This window comes from Pteropus alecto, unplaced genomic scaffold (genome assembly GCF_000325575.1).
Source record: "Pteropus alecto unplaced genomic scaffold, ASM32557v1 scaffold577, whole genome shotgun sequence".
In the NCBI taxonomy this organism is placed as follows: Eukaryota; Metazoa; Chordata; class Mammalia; order Chiroptera; family Pteropodidae; genus Pteropus; species Pteropus alecto.
Window position 1 is genome coordinate 94,010 of NW_006440152.1, and position 16,102 is coordinate 110,111.

General features: G+C 37.0%; 1 protein-coding gene across 2 annotated transcripts in view; it reads right to left on the bottom strand.

Annotated features, from left to right (window-relative positions):
* FHL1 (four and a half LIM domains 1) overlaps positions 1-16,102 on the bottom strand; it is a 56,905-nt gene that overhangs the window by 36,819 nt on the left and 3,984 nt on the right. Inside the window, exon 1 of one of the 2 annotated variants that reach the window (XM_006917181.3) lies at positions 12,573-12,640. The exons of the other annotated variant lie outside the window; for it this stretch is intronic. The gene's annotated coding sequence lies outside the window, so the exon portion shown is untranslated. Of the gene's footprint in view, positions 1-12,572; positions 12,641-16,102 lie in introns of those variants that run through there. 2 annotated transcript variants of the gene reach the window in all.

Genomic DNA, 16,102 nt, shown 5'->3' on the forward strand with positions numbered 1-16,102 from the left:
GGAAAGAGCTCCCTGAGTGGAGGGCCCGTCTATTCTGTTTACTGCTCTAATCCCATGGCCAGAACAGTGCCTGGAACACAGGAGGCTCTCAAGGAGTATCTACCAAATGAAACAGGGCAAACATAAACCAAGGATTATAACCAGGCTCAGAACTGAGCCCCTCCGGCCCCCCATCCATTTTCAGGCTCCCTACCAAACAAGCCGTGGCTAGAGATTTTAAAATGTTAATGTACCAGAAAATAGCTGGTCCAGTTACCTAAACAGGCTAATGGGTTCATCTGTTTAGAGATCTTAATGACAAATGTCATAATTGAAGATAAGTCTTCTGAACTCAAAATGGACAAGCCTGCTGACTACAGGGACAGGGTTCCCCTGTGCCAGGTCACAAGCCCAGTAGAAAGCAAATGTGTGTCAGTGATGAAGAGCTAATTTGCAAAAGTGAATGCTTGAAAGTGACTTCAAAGGAACTCCTTCTAGTCCTCTTCCTACCTAGACTTAAACAGAGATAATATTTTCATATTCTATCCTATGAATATGCATTATTTCTTGTTATGTGTTGTTTGTCCTACAGGACTTCAAGTTTATTCGTGGCAGGGACTGAAATCCCTTATTTTCTATCTGCCAGTGCTTAAAATGGTGTATACATATAAAAAGCTTTGCTCAGTCTCATCTCCCACCATTCACATCCTGCTCATGTGGAACTTGCTGTATCTAGAAGTTGATGCCACACCCTTTCCTGCAGCTGCAGCAAGAATGCAGCATGGCACAGCTGTTCGGAGCAAGGGCTCCAGAATCAAAATGCCTGGGTTCGAATACTGGCCCCACTTCATATTAGCTGTGCAATCTCTCTTGACATCATAATGGTAACCTACCTGAGCTGTAAGGTGGCAAGAGGGCAATGCATGTAAAGCACTTAATAATGCCACACACATGAAAGGTACTCACTGAATATCAGATCTATAATTCTCACTATAATTATAGCAGGCACAGTACAAATGTTATCAAATTTGGATAACCATTTCATATGCTGCCACAAATAGTACCACATATACCCCTCTTTAAATTCAATCTAACTTAAACTTGAAACCTGAATCCATCACACTTTAGCCTTAATATACTATTTCATTTTACTTACGCTTCCAGAATCAATTTTTCCTGGAGATGGATTCAATACATACTGGGCTCTAATTGAAGGAATCTGGTTATCTGCTTAAGGAACCAGAATAGCTTCTTCCCTAAGACCCCAACCCTGCCAGTACCTTACCTTCCTTATCTCTGTATGCTCTCCACCTCTGTAAGTTCAGACTTTGAGGGACCCCCATGGATGAGGGGCAGAGAACTTGTCTTTTAGTAACCGCACCAAGACTGGCTCTCCCTGTCAGTTAAGTTCTTGCCTGTCATGCTCCCTGACACCCTCTAGAGGGCAGAAGAGGGAAAGGCCCAAAGGCTGAGCAGGCAGGGCTCTCACACTGGGTTCCAATTTGGACCCTGGCCAGAGAGTCTTTGGTTCCACAGTTTATAGTTTCACCATGAATAACCAGACTGCACAGAATGATAAAAATGTACAGCGAGATTTTAACAGCTTTTTTAGTTCTGTTTCACTTTACTGTCTGTGCTAGTGTGTCTCACTTATTAACATTTAGTTGGAGTTGGGAGGATGAAGACACATAGCAGGTAGAGTTATGTGTATTTTTGAATCTGCAGCGTGTAACTGTGCCTCTGACCAGATGTAATACAAACTGTGTTGATGATATTGCGCAAGAATAAAAACAGAACAGCAGCCAAACACACTGGGTAAAATGTGATGACAGCGAAGTAATCCAAAATAAAACCCAAACACTTTAGGGTCAGTCATACTTAAAAATAAATCATGTTAATCTTATCCCACCCTGACAGAATTAATAAGTAAAATTAGACAAACCATTTACATCATTCCAGAAGAAGCCAGTAGCTATGTTCTTGTGACATTTAACATACACAATCATTCTCCTTCAGGTTTAACAATAGTATTGTGGTCACAGACACTGGAGAGTCTATTACTACTGTCAGCCAAGCTTAAATGATCCCCAAATCACCAATTGGGTGAATTGTGTGGAAAAATAAAATCCAGAGACAGCAGCTGTTTGAATGAGCCTAAAAGACCAGCTGAATCAATCAAAATGGATGAGCCCCACAGATTCATTGTCTCCTCTAAATTCTTTAAATGTGATTGTCATGGTAACCGTTCCTTAATCATGTCGTTCAGAATATTCTCTCCCACCTAAGAAACCAAAGAGCGGTGAGCCCCAAATATCTTCTTAATTAGGTACACTTGTGATGGTAACAGGCAGCTTAGACTTCTCAATTATTCTACTTTTATTCAAATGCTTACACTACTATGATAGTCAGAAACATTGGTGTATGCAGCATTCGAAAAACATTTTAAATGTTATCATAAAACATAATAAATACAAGTGAGATGGTCACTGGCTCACTTCTTTTAGCATAAGAACTAATAAACTGGTTCTCATTCAGCAAAATAATTTACTGCTATAAATAAATGGTTCAGATGAAAGATGTCTCATTTTTAATAATTTCGACATAATCAAGATCTGCAAAATAATCATATCTTTAACAATATCTTAAATTAATAAAAACAAAAGGATATTACATTATAGAGATATAATAAGATCTAATTTTGTTTCCTTATATTAAGATTTAATATAAAGTATATCTGGTGATGTGTATCTCATGATATACTCTATACTACATCTAGAAGGTCATTTATTCTGCACTATTTTCTACATTTATTTTATATAGTATAATCATAATATTCTTCATGATTTGGAAGAGAAAGGTTTTTATCTTTATTCAGTTTGGGAAAAGACAGGTTATATTTTTAAAAGGTATCTACTAGATGTACACTACATGTTTAAAGTTGTGATCACTCTAGATTTTGCTCTAGATTTTTACAGTTCCTTCAAAAAACTAAAATGTGCAGTGCTTTACCAAAGTTACAGTGGTTAGCCATTTTTAAACCTTGCTCTGGAATATAGGTAATCCTTCAAAACATCGAATTTGCTTTATAGGTTTCTAAACTAGTAAATAAAAAGTGTCTTTCTTCTCCAATATGACACAACCTATAAACGCACTAAAGATGGAAAGATAAGCAGTGCCCCCACCATGCCCCAACTAAACACTCAGGAACTCTTTTTTTATGGGCCACTTCTGGATGTAAATTTAAATAATTTTTGGTCATAAAAGGGTAATAATAAAAATATATTTATTTTTGACTGGAGTATTAAAACATTGAGACTACTTTTGCAACAAAAGCAAAAATAAATAAGTGAGACTACATCATACTAAAAGCTTCTGCACAGCAAAGGAAAACATCAATAAAATAAAAAGGCAACTACTAAATGGGAGAAAATCTTTGCAAATCATATATCTCTTACCTTATCATGTATCAGATCATATATGATAAAGGACTAATATTCAAAATAAATGAAGAATTCATACAATTCAATGGCAAAATAAAAAAAAAAAAAAAAAGAAAATCAATCTGATTAAAAAATAGGCCAAAGGTCTGAATAGACATTTTTCCAAAAAGACATACAGATGGCCCACAGGTACATAAAAAGATGCTCAACATCACTAATCATTGGGGAAATGCAAATCAAAACCACAATGAGAAATCACCTCACACCTGTCAGAATGGTCATCATCAATAAATCAACAAACAGCAGTGCTGGTGAGGATGTGGAGGAAAGGGAGCCCGTGTGCATCACTGATGGAAGTGTAAACTGGTGGAGCCACTATAGAAAACAGTTTGGAGGGTGCTCAAAAAAAATAGAACTATCATATGATATAGCTATTCTACTTCTGGGTATTTATCCAAAGAAACACACTAACTTGAAAAGATATATGTACCCCTATGTTCACTTAAGCATTATTTACAATAGCCAAGATATAGAAACAACCTGTGTCCATCGATGGATAAATGGATAAAGAAATTGTGATACAATACATAATAGAATATTATTCGACCATAAAAAAGAACAAAATCTTGCCATTTTCAACAACATGGATGGACTGCGAAGGCATTATGCTAAACAAAATTAGTCAGATAAACACAAATACCATATGATCTCTCTTGTATGTGTAATCTAAAATAAAACAAAACAAAACAACAACAAAAAAATAACTTCAACTACAGAGAACAGATTGGTGGTTGGCAGAGGCAGGGAGTAGGGGGGTGAGAGAAATGGGTGACAAGGATCAAAAGGTTTAAAAAAGACCATAGCTATTTTTCTGTGTGTTTTTTTGCATAATTGCTGGCTAATGAGCTTTATGAAAATAAAGAAAAATAGAAAAGTAAAAAACAAAAACATTAAGAATGCTTGATTAAAAAGCCATCAATAACAGAACAGAGGAAACTACAATGATTAGGCATTGGAAACAAATGGGAACAATGCAAAAAAAATAAAATAAAATGGTAAAATCCAGCAAGAAAAATGGAGCAACAAATATTTGCTAAAGTCAAAAGTTAAAACCTTGAAATTCTTGTTCTTTGACCTAATGTTCAATGGTATTTTTGTTTTGTTTTAAAAATATGGAGATTGATGTCTTTTCAATGACAATTATAACAGCTCCCAAATAAAACAAATGATAATATAAAAATTCACTTAATTGACTGATAGACTTGAATTACTCGTTGCCAAGTTTACAACTTTCCCAAAACTCCAAGCATTCTTTCATTAAGAGAAACAGGGTTTTTTTTCCCCCCTGCCGTGATGATCATGAGTAGCTTTCTGGGTGACTACAATTCTGTATTTTTATATAACTCACTGGGGAATACCCACTCTCCAAATTAGAACTCTTAAATCAAAACGATGGGGGACAAAAAAAATGAGGACAGATCCATAAAACATGACAATTCTGGTAGATGCATTGCAGAGAGCACTGGCTGTCCCAGAAGTCGGAGATGAACTCCTGAGCCAGATATTCTAACACTAACCCTCACGCCCACGATTTTCACCAAGTCCTGCAAAAGAGCTTTCATACTTTTTCCTCCTTATAATCCCATTTCTACAATCTTAATTTGGCCCATTATCACTTCACACTTACACTACTTCATCAGACTTAACTATGGGCATGCTCCCTTCTTCATATAGCTGCCAGAATAATCTTTCAAACATACTACCTTGAATGTATCACACTCCCTTCCCCAAGAGCTTCCTCCATTGTAATCTAAAGGCCAAATTTCTAGCATGAAATTCAAGGCCTTCCAATCAGATCCAAACCCACTTTTCACTTTCCCTCATACTCAACACTGGCTTTGGCTGACTCCCTGCCACTGAGGTTTGTCACCAGTGGAGAATAGGTGCTTTGGCTCATGCCACCCTCCGATAAACCAGTGATTCCTGAATTGGGTGCATCTGCGGAGCCAGAACTAGTGATGTCTCAGTGCCCCCCAAGTCCCCCAGATGAATCTAATGTGCAGCCAAAGTTTGAGAACCACTACCCCAAATTCCTACAGCCCATAGTTGTCAAAGTTTAGTAGGTATCAGAATCTCATGGGAGTGAGGGGGTTGTTAAAACTTATTGCTGGGCTCCACCCCTAATGTTTCTGACTTAGTAAGTCTGGGGTGGACCCATGAATTGGCATTTCTAACAAGCTCCCAGGTGATGCTGATGCTGCTTGTCCAAGGACCCCGCTTTGAGAACTGCTGCTCTATAGTCATAATTAGTATAATTACAGAGTATATATACATACTATATACAGAAGGTCCTCGAATAACATCATTTCATTCAATGCTGTTTTGCTATAACGTTGATGAGATGCCACAGGAACCTAACTCTTGTTTATATCAAATAGCCTATGGAAAAATTGGTTTTGTTATATGTTGTTTTCACTTAAAGTTGCGGAACCTATCAACGATGTTAAGTGAGGACTTACTGTACATACAATAGTAACTATTATATGTGCACTTTATTTGGTAAAACCAAAATGTACCATCTTCTGGAATCTCTTTTATTATTGCTTTGTACTGTTAAACTTTTTAACACATTTGTTTATGAACCAATCCTCAGAATGTTTTAAGAGATTATCTACTCCAATTCCCTTTTTACAAACTGAGACCTTGAGAGGGGAAGTGATTTGCCCAAGGGATCAAGAACAAGATGGTTATTGGCAGAACTTGGGCTAAGATTCAAAACTCCCAATTCTCTACTCGCCACCACCCCCCTCAGTTCAATATTCTTTCCACCACATCTTTAATGCATCTCTAACAGCTCCAATTAGGATGGATGTTCTTTGCTTGAGGAGATCACTTCTGTTTTTAATATTCGCCACAGCATCTAGCAAGCCTTAGCAAAGTGCCCTGCACATAGAGTAAGCACTCAATAAACATTTGCTGATTTCATTTTATGAAGTACTCTGCCTCATACTTTATAAACTGTGTTTGGCACAGTGCTGACAATTGGGCAGCCCTGCTCCAATCAATTAGCCATAGAGTAAATCTTTCACATCAGTCCACACATTGCTGGTATCTGCTATAGGGTCAGTAATAAGAACATAAAGTCAAATTATAGGCGTTTTAAAAGTGGAAGGAATGATAAGTTTATATGGGGACACAATTCAACTCTCAAGTTATGTGTCAGAAGATGTTTATAATGTACTCTAAGTTCCATTTTATACCTTACAAACCAATGCAGCAGAGAAAACCTGGAAGTTAAGGAAGTCAACGTCTTCTGCTCTGGTAGTTGGAATACTAAGGCCAATGGTCCCTTAACTTTTTTGTGATGAGGCCCTCCTTGTTCCTTAACAGAAAACCTACAAGTAACTGAATTAAGAATAAAGAGGAGCTAGAGGAAAAGGGAGATGAAGAGGAGCCAAAGGGCTGTGAGAAGCAGTGGGTGAGCAGCAAGGAGCAAAAAGATGTTGTCATACACCTGCCTTGTATGCCATGGCCATTACACCTCCCCAGACCTTCCAGCTATTTCTAGCAGCTTCACTAGGAGGAGCATGACCATGCTAGGCCTCAGGACTTGACTATGCCCATTTATACCTTATGATTTGGTCAGATCAATATTTTGCCATCTCTACAATGGACAGGAATTGCTGTACAATATCAAGTCAGTTACAGAACTTGGTATAATTGTGAAGGTGACAACAGGAATGCATTTGCTGTGCTACCATTTGGTTCACTACTGGCACAGAGTAACCCGTGATCTTGGCAACTGAACTGGAATCCCCAGCCTCCATCATGAATTGTGACTTGAGAGAGTTATTCCTGTTCTCGCTCTTTCCCCTTTCCCCTGTTAAGATCTACTGCTTCTAACAGAGGTAGGATCACATGTACAGTATAGTCAACCGGATAGGCAGTGAAGCCAAGAAAAAATTGTGTAAGTTTGTCTAGTAACAGGTATAACAATAAGTATACATAACAGATCCATATCTAACAGTTACTTCTGATAGACAAGATAAATTTTAATAAGTTAAATAAGTGAACTCTATAACCAACTCTCCCCTTTATTAGTATTTTTTTTTTTCGGGTAACTGTATGAAGTTTTTCACCCTAGGTCTAATCACAGAACTAATGGACACGTTCCTTAAACAACCACTTCCCCAAGATATCCATTCCTTAAGTGATCACCCTCATTCATGTTCTAATCCTTGATGGTTTGTCAGTTTTTTCTCTTCCAGTGACTTTAACATCATCACAACATTTGCTTATCTACCTCACGTTTCAATGTCTCTCTCAGATCCAATACCCCCCACCCTGCTTACTACCACCTACCATAGAATGGTTTGCTTCACAGCCAACTCAAGAAAGCAACATATGCTTGTGGTTGCTCATAATAATTGCCCAGTTCCAATTTATAGAAACCATTTACAATAAGACTTTTAAAAACCTACTCTTTTCACATGAGTTTACTGACCATACTGAGTATCTGCATAGAGGTTCTGGTGTTAGGTCAATTCTTCTACAAGCCCTGGCATAGCCTTAGGCCCAAAGCAATCAAACTCTGACCTGGATATTAGCTCAAAGAGTTGCCATGAGTTCACCAAATGTCACTCTTGCTAGTGACACCACAAATGCAAGGGTCAAAAAAGGACTTGTTGGGTTACAGGGCAGGAAATTTGTCAAGTCTGGGGCTCCACTCCATCTCAAAGATGGCACAATGCCCTAATGGTGGCAAAGTCCCAACCCAATACTAACACTGACCTGTCCAGTAACTACTGTGCAACCTGATGGTGGTTAGCAGTACAGGGCCACTCTTTCAGAAGCTAACACACTTTTCAGGGGACCTGTGATGCAAGTTATGTCACTCAAAGAGAAGCACTTCTCTTATTTTACTAGTACTTAAGAACAAACGCTGCACTTTAATCTACATGTTAATAATAAAAAGTGCCTGACATATTCTTTGTATTTCTGAATCCTAAATGTATAGTTTTTTTTTTCTAATTTATAGATTTTTTTTTTTTAGCAGTTTTAGGTTTATAGAAAAATTGAGTGGAAAGTACAATTTCCATAGACCTCAGCACTCCCTCCCGGTTTCCTCTATTACTAGTATCTTGCATTACTGTAGTATATTTGTCACAACTGATGAGCTATTATTCATAAATTATTATTAACTAAAGCCCGTAGTTTACTTTAGGGTTCACTCTTGGTGTTGCGTATTCTATAGATTTTGACAAATGTTGAAGATTTTTCTAAAAAAAATCCTTTACATTATATTTTGAGGAGCAATCAATCACTTTACCTCAAGATAACTTTGATTGCTTTAGTTTTATAAAAGGAAGTTTCAGAGTTATCATAATGTAAATCGTTCATTTCTTTTTCATGATTCATGGTTTCAAAGACTGTCTATAACATAGCCCTGCAAACATATTTGACTTTATCTGAAAACCAACAGTTCACAACTCTCAAACCTCCAGCATGGCTCCAAACTTGAAAGGAGTCTGAAGAAATTATTGGAACACAATACAAAGAGTAAGAAAACAGCCTCTAAGATGATATCTGATATGGGGAAATTAGTCAGTCTGTTGACGACTCAGTCTGGAGATGTTTATAAAAACAGCTGTATCATGAGAAAGCAGGGTAACATAAGGGGCAACATCAGGAGACAGAATAAGATGAGGAAGAAAATGAAAGAAGAAAAACAGTAGAAATCAGATGTCGCAGATGGAGACTGGATGTAGGACAGGGTGATAGCAATGGAACAGAAAGCCAGCTAGACATAAAAGCAGAGTTATATGAATTTTTGAGTGGGTGAGTGAAGAAGGGATAAACTACATCTCAATACTATGGCCCTTACATTGCCTAATAACTGTTCAAATGAATGTATCAATGAGAAAGTAATATTTAGCATATTAAAACCTTGCTTCTCATGTAAGTATGTAAAGACGATACATCTATGCACAGAAAATTCCCTCTTAAATCTGTTTCAAATATTTTAGAAGTCTCAAGGGATAGGGTTATTCCTGCATAATTATATACATACATTAGCTGGCCGTATATATATTCTCATTTTTCACTTTTACTTTACAAATACACATGAAGTCAAATTCAAATTATTTTATTTGTCCTGTTCTTAAGAAATCTGACTTGTCATTGTAGCCACTTCAGCAGAACGTATACCATTTTTCTATTTTATCAGAATTGTTTCTCTTTTTGCTGTAATTTCCCTTCAATCCAAGTATGTAATGAGATTATTTAATAATGATGCTGCAGTTTACTTGCATGCAAAATTATTAGGTATTCGTTTTTACACAATTGGGATAGTATTAGTTTACCTTAAACATAGAGAAGAAAATTGCATTTTAGATATAAATCTGGTCTTTGGCTAGAGAGGGATCCACAAATTTTCAAATCTAAATTTAGAAAGTGGTTCTCACACAAAAGCAGCTCAGTGGTTTGCCTGGGGCCATGCACAAAGAGAAGAATGTACCGTAAAAGGGACCCAAGGAAACTTTTGTGGGGGTTTGTGGCAGTGGTTTCATGGTTATTTACATCTGCCAAAACTCATCAAATTATATGCCTTAAGTGGATAGTTTTCTGTATGTAAGCAATACTCAATAAATTTGATATTAACTTACATTGATAATGATTCCACAATATATATGTATACCAAATCATCAGATTGTACCTTTTAAATATATACATTTATATTTGTTAATTATTCTTTAATAAAGTAGGGGAAAAGTTGATATTAAAAAAGTGGCTCTAACAAAGGCAGATTGCTTTATCTACAGATGCAAAACAAATACAAGCTTTTGCCTCCTAGTGGTTTGGCCACTTGGTTTCTTTCCTTAGTGTGGTTAGGTGTACTTAACAACATTGGAAAATTCCTTCCTAGTTCCTTCCTTAAAAAGAGGTAGAGCTTCTTGTAGTCTAGAAGGGAATGGGCCTAGTATCTGAAATCTTGAACTGACCCTGGCATCTGGAGATAGAGAATATTTGCCAAGGGACTTACAGTATCTCCTAAGCTTCCGGAAGCTATCTGGCTGAGGTCTTTACTTTATCATTTCAAGTATTTGAAATTATAATTATTTACAAAGTATTTCTTAGAAACGGTTGAAAAACAGAATTTTGTTAATTCAACTGTCTAAATTCATTACTATGTCTTAGTGATATGATATTTGAGACTTCATAATTTATGGGTGTGTGTGTGTGTGTGTGTGTACTTTTGAGTCTCTAAGTAACCTTGGAGGATGGGAGCCATCTGTTATTTCAGTTCACCTGGCCACATGAGAATCCAGATGATTGATTATGTCTATAGGCAGACACTAGCAATCAGTTTCACAAGCAAGAATGATGTGTAAAGCTAAGCCTGGCAGAGAGTCACTGAAAAATCAATCCTTAATGTCTTCCTAATAAATCACACATTTAAAATTCGACAGGAGTCAAACAGCCTTATCCAAATTCTAAAACTAAAAGTGAATGACAAAACTTATTAATTAATGGAGCACAGAAATTTAGTTTTGTATCATCCTTGTCAAAAAACCTTGATGATAAAACCGCTGCACCCCCACCTCTCATTTCCTTATTATTGAAAAGTAAACATAAAACTGTGTGGATATTACAAATTCTTGTGATTAGAGAGAGTATCTATGGACCACTTTATGTCTTAGAATAAATATAAGATCTAGAGAGTTTTTATGTGGGTAAATAAAATAAAAATTCTATAATTAGTAGAGTTATTTTGATGTTTGATATTTTCTTTTAGGTTTCAGTTCATTAAAAAAAGAGTATACACATATCTTCTCTCTGTGCATTTTATACCTATAGTACTTCAAAAATAAAGTATAAGCAAATCTCTTTGGTTTATATGAGGAAAATCCATTTTCTAAGAGGTGTACAGTGTGCTACAGGAAACTGGAAGAGCTGGTTGCTCACTGACAATTCACACACTCATTAGCAGGTAATAATGAGGAACAGGCATGAAAACTACTTAAGAACACACCCTTAGGCTAGGGTACAATTTTCTCATTTGTTCAAATAGTAAGCCCCTGGCAATGAGTATCCCACATTCATTATTTCATGGAGCTTTGGCATTTGCTGGGGCCCTGGCTGTAGAGAAGGGATGATTTCGTGTTCACAGGTTCACATGTTTATAGAGCATATGTAACCTCTGGTCGTATTTTGTTTAATTCTGTTTTATCAGTGACATTTCTGTATCAAGTGACACCAGCTCTTCTCAGCACACACCTGCTCTGGACAGCAGCTTCCCTGCCCATCCCAGGCTGAAAAACAGACCTGGCCCAGTCCAGGCTGGGGCAACTGTAATACTGGTGAATGGGGGATAAGGGAGACACAGCGGCAGATGAACTTGATGTGGATACACAGAGAGCCAGAGGGGAAAAAAAGGAAAGTGGAATCAGCTGGAAAGTCACCCCCAGAGTGAAACAGACATACGCACAAAGGAGACACAAAGAGTGAGCCACATAACTGCAGAAAGAAACGAAAAGGGCAGGGAAAGACAGGGAGGAAAGCTAAAGAACTTATTTTTTAATAGTGCCAGATTAAAACAATTTGTGTGTGTGTGTGTGTGTGTGTGTGTGTGTGTGTGTGTGTTAATGACCCAGTATTTGCTACAATTTGTTAACTTCCTACCTAAGTTTGGAATATGCAATCTTTAAAATTTCTTTCCCATAATTTTAACAGATCTCATTTTATAAAGAAAAAAAAAATTGTGCAGCAATAGCTCTAATTGTGGTTTTCCAGGCTACCATGTGTAAAGACTCATATAAATTCGTTTTTCATTTCTGTGACTACAGACATGTTTGATATGCCTTGGTACTTGGTACTTGCCCCATAGGCCAGGGGAAATTAAACTGAGGGACAGATGCACAAAAGAGGTTCTCCATCTCTAATCTTCAATTTCAATAAAGCAAATAATATGGAAAATTCCTATACTGCTCACAACTGGTTTGACCATTTTCTGAAATTAGGAAATACTTGGTCTTTTTGGTATCCTTTAGTATAGTTAATACACTTCCACCATAAAAGCTTGTTCTTTTGAGGGACAAGCCAACAAAAAGTTATTGACTGTGCAAAGTTTGTAATTAGGAAATAAAAACTTACCTACTCTGGAGGACCTAAAACTTCTGTTGGATCAGGTACTTGACCTCTGTGAGCCTCCAGTTCCTCATCTGTAAAATGAAGGGGAGTGGATATGACAGCCCCTTCTAGCACTGAAATTCTATCACTCAAGTTGTAGAAAGAGAAGTTTTAAGGAGATTACATAAAGAGGCCACAGGACAGTTCTCCAACTCCCTGGCAGCATTCTCATTTCACTCCTTAGAATCATGACTTCTATCTAGAGATGAAATGATAATTCAGAAAATCTTTTGGTTAGGTTTAAAAAATAACTTAAGATTACACTTTTAAGTTGGAGATTTTGCAATGGACTTGAGTCCACTATTTAAAAAAAAATCACTGCATTTTAAAAAGAAATATAAAACATTGTCACTAATTTCTGGATGGTAGATTATAACTGATTCTTATTTTCTTCTTTAGTCTTTTCTGTATTTTCTACAAAGAAAAAGTACCACTCTTATTATTAAAAAATTAGATTTTCAAAAGGATTACTGTATTCTTACAAGTCTTATCAGATCTCTCAAGTCTACTCTGAAATGATTGGCAGCGGGGAGCAGAGGACAAAATCAGGCAGTATCACAATGCATGTCCATACACAGTGGTTGATTACCCAAGTGGCTGACTGCCGTAGTCAGAATCAGGACATTATTATTACAATCAGAATCTATGCCTCACAGTCCTATGTGGAAATCAAAACGTGCGTTTTATCTAAATAACATTTTTTTTTCCCCCAGCATCCTGGCCCTTGAGAATTATGGTTAAAATTCCTTTCCAATTTAAAGTAAGTGAAATGAAACATGAGGTCCTTCTTCTACCCACGAAAAAAAAATCTTGCCAGACAAAATATGATCGCTAATGGGCTGTTTCTTATTTTTCCTCTTTTTATGCTCTAAAATATGACATCAAATGTTAAAATAAATATTTAGCTGTCAAAACAAAACATAACACCCCGTATGGAAAACACACACGTATGAACCTGATGACTTTTTTTTTTTTTATAAAAAGAACTTCTGACAACTTCTATAGCAAAAACGAATGTTTAAACTATGTAAGATGACAAAACCAAACTCTACCATTACTAAGTTCTGTACAACAGTCCTAGGAAAGGCAGAAGGTGAGCTGCAGAAAGGATCTAAACACAATTTGGTAACATCCATTTTTATGGTTATCAAAAAAGTGTTTTAAAAATTCCGGTAAGACAGAGAATGAAGTTCTCCTAAATGACAACGACAGGCTTGGTTTGGATAGATCTCCAGAACAAATTCCATGTTGAACTCTGTTCTCTTCAGTTGAGGAAGGTACAGTAATTGACCTTTCCATTCTCTACCTAAATATAATGCATCATCTATAACACGTTACCTCTGAAATTACTTTTTACAGGGACAGCTACTCACCTTTCTGCAGCCTCCCTCAACTCACACCCTTTATCAACCCCAAGTTTTAAAGTAAGCAGCAGGGGACAATGACTTAGTCACGGGACTTAAGTTCAAATCCCAACTCTGCCATGTATTAGTTGTGCAATCTTAGACAAGTATTTAACTAACCTTGTCTGTGAAATGTGCATCATAACCACTTTGCAGAGTTGTTGTGAGGATCGAATTACATAATGGGTATAAATTCAACTCGAGTATTTCCAAAATTATAGTAAGGCTTTAGACAATGTTAGTTCCCTTTCTCCTCCCTACCCCTGGTGACTTATTCTAAGCATGATCGAATTTAACATTCGTGGTTTTAATTACTCTCAAACAAGCTCAATGGTATATAGGACATGTAGCAATTTTAAAATTTTGAATAGAGCATGCCACAAGGGAGATAGTATGACACTGTGCTTAAAACCATGAACTTCTGAGGAGTATGACAATCTCACTTTTGATGTCCACTTCCAACTCTGACCAGCTGTGAGACTTAAGGCAAGTTACTTTATCTCTCTGAGCCTGGTTCTTCATTTATAAAATGAAGAAAAGTACCGTATATACAAGTGCCTGGCACAAATTACCATAAATGGTAGCTGTTATTGGTCTTTTTAATTACTCAGGTCCATGTATGGAAACTAGTCACTTTTAAGACTAGAAAAGTGAACTCAGCCAACTACTCAAGTCACATCAAGACACCGTCATTGTTCTCTACTCTCCTGAAGTCTGAAGTTAGGTTTTACTGCATTTTGTAGAGGAAATTACATCAACATTAGCACTATTAACTTTTTGGGTCAGATCATTCTTTGTTGTGTGGGGGAGCTGCCCTGTGTGCTACAGAATGTTAAAGCAGCATATCTGGTCTCTCAGTGGCATACTGCACTCCAAATTGTGACCGCAAAAAATGTCTTTGGGTGTTGTTCAATGTCCCCTGGGGGCAAAAGTGCCTCAGTTAAAAAATGGTCTAGCACTATTCAAAAACAGGAATTCTCAGAGATCTCAGAAGGTAGCCCTGAAGGAGGACAAAGGTTTACTTGAGCTGCTATTTAGTATTATCCACTCTTCTGCATTCTGCCATCCATTATTATCCATAACTCAAAGTTTACCACAAAAAAATATTTTTTTGACCCAATTTGCTGTTATAAGATGCTTTAAGTCACAGGAAGGAACACTGGCCTGGCCGTCCTCTTCTCACTTCTCTATACAGTGATACAAAACGCTGAACTAAAATATTAAAAAATCTGCTATGTCATATTTATTTTACCTAAAGCTTATCGTTTTTAAAAAGGCCATAGACCTTAAGATGACTTATAAACCATACTATTACACAAAATGGAAAGTATGTCTGAGTGGGGAGGTAAGATAAAATTCATGCAGTGAACAATTCCCTGAAAAGAAATGACTCCACTGTTTGCATGGCTGAAGCATGTTTAATGTATATAATATAAAGTGCTATGTTAACACCCAAAAGACTCTGTACAACTCTTGATTATTCACAACAAATTCGTTGTCTATATTTCATTTAATAAGTGCACCGGAAGGCAGGAGCCATTACTTATCCACTGTGCACCCCTGCACAGAGGTGCACCTCTGCACCTAGCACAGAGACTCCGGCAGAGGTGGTAACTCAGTAAATGTTTGTTGAATAAATGAATGGTCATATATTCTGCTTAATTAAGTACTCCATTTACCAAAAAAAAAAAAAACCCACAAACCTTTCTTTGCTCTCATCCAACAGGAGCTGAAAGAAAAGATCTTTTAAGAGAAAATAATTAGAGTCTATTCCCTTTTACCCCAAATCTAAACAACTGGAAAGTTCAATTAACCAAAAAAATCTTGTAGGCAAAAGTTGGGGAAAGCAGCCAAATAGATAAGGCCTAAAGTTCAAGCAAGCGCCAACATTTGTTCAACTCCCACAGGGTTATAAAAGCCAATGTTGCTGGCACCAGAGGGGAAAAAGGGAGGGGTGTGGGGAAGCAGGGAACTGGGAAGTGGAGGGCAGGAAAACCGAGATCAGTCTCTTGGCTCCCATTCTTTCAACAAACTTTTTTTTTTTTTTTTTTTTTTTTTTTAAAAACTTTAGGGGCGGGGGCCAGTTTCTGA